A 5191-nucleotide genomic window follows, 5' to 3' on the forward strand; every position below is an offset into this window, starting at 1 on the left:
AAAAGTTATTTTTATGAAAGTTACCTACTGTGGCCTTAAAAGTAAAAAAAAGAGGTTTCATGTGTTAGGTGTCTATCAGCCAGCAATCAGATGTGCCCTGGTTTGCTGTGATAAATGGGAAGCTGTCAATGTGGTCTGTCTGGCAAACTGGCCCTTTAATGGACGGACCACTCCATTCACATTCATAGGGGAGAACTGACTGGCTAACAATTAGATATACTCAATTTATTACAAGAAATACAAGGAGTCATAGGGACATGCTTACGGAGATCACATAGAAAGGCTACATATCATAGTGTAATGGCTAACAGTGGATGTGAAATGTAGTGAAGGAGCAGTCAGGCCCAGTCTGCTCTCCCGTTCAGCTGCATCTATCTGTCTCATTGCAGAGACTAAGCTGCTGGCAGCTGCATCAAGGTGGCCAGCCTTAGTAAAATAATACGCGGAAAAGATGAGATTTCAAACTTCAAAATAAAAGTATGAGGACATTAAATATATAACTGGAAAGCTTCTATTCCTGTTTACCAATCTGTTTTATTCACTATACTATATTCACAAGCTATATTCACAGAGCCTTCCCTCTCTGATAAACAGCCTCATCCTGCATTAGAACAATGGCCAAGTATCAGGAAAAGAAAACACTGAATTTGTCAGAAAAAGAAGCCTGATTGATGAAGTATGATTGTTAAAAAATAAACATAATAATATAATATAATACAGATTGAGGATTGTGAATAATTGTATAAAGAAATCCTAAAAATATCAGAAAAACTCATCTCTAATGCTGTATTCACAGGAAATAATGAAAAAAAAAGTACACAAACTTCCTAGTTTTTTCATTCTCTAATTTGGGTTTATTACAGTATCAGTATCAGTTGTTTTGTATGTATTAAATATAATATGAAATATCTATAAAATATGTCACTTAGTCAGGGGTCGTTAATATAAAAGGGTTTCTTAAGGCTTGGCAACCACTGTGCTAAATGTTCCTTTTAGACCAAACTCTTATTGTGAAAGTTGTGACCGGAATCGCCGGTGTTACCGCCGTGCAGTGTGACAGCGGCGCTGCTGGCTGGGAACAGGATGCTGTCAGGCCGAACAGACGCACCGACCTAACGGAGAGAAACCGCAGCAGCATCCTTTGTTTTCTGGAGCTGGATATCCAGGTAAGGACGGCTTGCTAGCTCGGTTGTGACGCTAACCTGACCGCCTGCCTGAACCACAACGACCGAAACGTTACTGAAGCCGCTGACGATACGCATGACCTGTTTTTTTCCTTCATTTCCAGTCATGATAACATGGCTATTGTTTGGCACACTGTCACACAGGCAGCGGCTAAAGGCGAATTCACCGTTGGCAGCGTGTGTCCGTGTAGCCACAGAGGTAATGTGAGCGGCGGTCAGTGCTATGAGCTGTAGACAGAGCTGTTGGAGTTGTGCTGTGGCGTTACAGAGCTAGCTTCAGGAGCACAGACACATTCCGTGCTGTAATACAGCCATGGCTGTGCTGCTGTGTCGGTGGGGGTTTGGCATTGCATTGCACCACCACCGCCAGGGCGCGCACGCACGCACGCACGCACGCAGGTGTAGTTCGTGTTTGTGTCAGCTCCTCTCGTCCAGTTCCTGACACATGTCCACTGTGCACTTAGGACGCTGTGTGCTAACAATAGATTGTAGCAGTGGCCTCTCTTGTGTAACCAATGGATTCGGACATTTCCAGGGCTGTTGGATGTGTCTAGGATTTGTTGACATTTGTTTTGAGTCTCTGCTCATGTAATCCTGACTACATCCTACTTTTCATTCTTGATGTGACTGATATTTATGTTTGTGAGCAGACCCCTCTTTTCTAAAACTGTTTTTAGATTTGAACTTCAGCATCATCTCCGATGTCGTCCTTCCGTTCGATTCATAAAAGATACTAAGCGACATTTTTTTTAGCTTGAACAGGTTCTAATAAGCCCATTTGTAATTTACACACCTGTGGTCTATAAATCTCAAATGAACTCTGAACAAGAACAACCAGTCAGAGCCAAGAAAGATGGACAGATGCTTTGGGCTGGTGGCTTGAAGATAGTTGATTGTTGAGTTTTATTCCCAGGGTTGATATTTAACGACCTGGGAATGAGACTCAACAATCAACAAACTTTCTTGGCTTTGTGATGTCACTAATCTTTCACTAAGCTTTCCAGTGAGCACAGAGAAACTTTCCACTTTCAGCAGATGGATGTGAAAACATCCTCCTAGTATCAAACTCTGCACACACATCATTCCAACAGCACACTGTAGGAACCAGAAGAAACACTGGTTTCTGACTGGAGGGGAACTTTAATATTGACCATACCTGCCTTACAAGCAATGATTTACCTTTATATAATGCTAGCACAAATGAGGGTCTAGTCAGGGATAGCCATAGTTATATCTTTCTAATATGACATTATTTATAGAACATTGCATGTTGTTTTTAACACCTTGCGTCTGGCAATTGATAATTCCTATCACATTGTTCATAAAACTAATGCGAAGTTCACCACAGGCATATATGCATCCCAAACTGCAATACACATTTTTTTTTTCATGAAAGAAAATAATCCTTTTCTTTTCTGGTCATTTTGTAATGCGCCTTTCCAGTGTAGTGCACAGTGTGCGTCCATAAGCGTGTCTGGGTGCTGAGCATTGGGGTTGGGTGATTGGACAAATAGATATTGGTGACTGACTGGGTCCATCACTAGTGTTTTTTTGGAAGATTTTTGACGTTTTATTTCCCAGAACGAGTTAAAAAACAGCCGTAGAGCCATAATATCTTCACATCTAAACCAGCGAATTAAGGGTTTATTTTGTCTGGTGTGACCACAGAATACAGCACCAATGTGATTCACAGCGGTTCCGACCAGGACTCTGACTCCGGGTCTGATGAAGACACAGCGTGGCAGGGACAGGACAGGTGTCAAGCAGGGACAGGGACGAAAGTGAGAGACAGCAGTTCACATTTATATCTGCGAATATATCAGCAATGGCTGATTGTTTTTCTGTCAGTGGCTGGTTGGAACATTTGAACATATTGCCCAACCCTACTGAGCATGGCTGGGTTAACCTTCTAGCGAATTCTTCCTCAATCTGTGCGTGCAGTCGATTGCACAACTGCGCCATCTTTATCGGTGTTTTCTAAGAGGGGGTGGGGGAGGCTGATCTGCAGAGATTTTTGGTTACTGAAGCCCTTCGACCTAGTTACAGAGTCAGGGAAAAGTCATGGAATTTTACATGAGGGCCACAGTGAGAACCTTGCTGAGCGTGCACTGCTTCTGTCTGCAGTCTTGATGAGTAATGCTGGATAATTTAGTCTGTGCAAACACAAACAGTCAGGGTTTTTCCTGGCTCTCGCTGGAGCTCCAGCATTAGGCCCAGGGCTGCAGGAACAGTTGAGATGGATCTGATCACATTTTTGCAATACTGAGAGGTGAGATATATTCTGAGTCTTGTTACATTTGACTGGCTAATAAAGTACAATATTTCCTCATGTAGACGTTGTTTGGGTGGTCCAATGAAATAGATTTCCCCCCACCCAAATGATGTCTTTCTAGAGGTCTGTGTGTGAAATGAGTATGAACATGGATAATGTGCAGCCTTTCACCACAAACAAATCTTGATATTTACAGATGGTTTCTGCTTTCAAACATAAGTCCGCTTGCTCAGGAATCTTCTAGAATCCATTTAACCAGTTTGAATATTTCCGCTAGAAAACTGAGACTCGTGTGGATCAAATGAGCTCAGTTGTATTTGTAGTAATGGGGCTGTGTATTGACAAGTATGTGGCGATACAATACGTATCACAATACAGGGGTTGAGATTAGATTGAGTGCATCGCGATACAGTAAGCAAGGTAATATGCTGTGTAGCTCTCAGGTTACACTGTTAACACTGCTAGCTAGAGGTTGAATCTAGTGTTTTTGAGAATCGACATATCAAGAAACCAAAATACGCCATACAGTATTTGTTTTATATTCTTGTACACCCCTGTTCAACATGTTATTCTTCCTGTGGCCCTTAAACAGCAGACTAAAATATGTGTGGGTGTATATGCTGCCCCCATCAGGTGTGGAAGAAGTACATCCCCAGTAAACTGTAGGCAATCAACTTATTGTGTCCATCCTGGAACCAGAGAATGGTTTTTACTGGATAAATGACTAATAGTTAACCAGTTATTACAATAGTTGTTTTCTGTTCATTCACTAATGACTGTTTTTACATCAGACACAACAGTGTCTCAGCTGTGTCTTTAAATGTGTACTTTAGCATACTTGTGACACTAATATAGCTGTCATATTGTGAGAAGGTGCTGCTGTCAGTTAAAACGAAGCTCTGCCCCCCCCCCCCCCCCCCCCCACCTTTTGTTGTGCTGTCAGGCTTTTACAGCATTGTGTTGTTCTCCAGCAGTTTATATTAAGCATTTTTAGGCATTTCGTTAGCTGACTGTAATGTCAGCACAAGCTATCAAATACCTTCATCAACTGCCAGATTACTGTTCAAAAATACATTTCTGTTAGAAATATATTAGTGGTGAACGAATTATTATTTATAATGTGACAGGTCATTAACTATTTAACCCTCTGACACCACACACAACACACACACAACACCACCAGCCACACACACACACACACACACACAACATCACCTATGACAACCTTGTCTTGCCAATGGTGACAACACATGATCCAGCCAACAAACAACCATGTGTCTTTTGACCTCCTTCCACCTCCACTCCTCCGTATAATAAACATATTTCTGGCTTATGTAGGGGGGCAGGGGATCTTTATGGGACAAGCAGGTAGAAGAAGTTCAGAGTGGTTTGTATGAGATTTAGATGCAATTCCCACGCGTAAGTTACGTCTGCTAAAATTACGTCTGCTAAGTTTACGTCTTCTACGTTATCTGTACGTTACGTCTGCCTACGTGTTGCAGCAGTTTCTTGGGTTGATAACATTTGTTACACACAAAATGTAACCATTTAACTGTATTTTGATAAAGATTGTCATAAAATTCCATTCTAAAATACCACATGTAAGACACCAAGGACCTTGGAGCAACACCATTACTGGTGGCAACAGCATTATTGCACATCCATACGACCGTCCTATATTCAGGTGCAGCTGCAGTAAAGATCGTCAAGAGATGATGGTTCCTGTGACTGATTT

This window comes from Morone saxatilis, unplaced genomic scaffold, assembly GCF_004916995.1.
Source record: "Morone saxatilis isolate NCDOM2014 unplaced genomic scaffold, NCSU_SB_2.0 Contig23, whole genome shotgun sequence".
Taxonomy (NCBI): Eukaryota; Metazoa; Chordata; class Actinopteri; family Moronidae; genus Morone; species Morone saxatilis.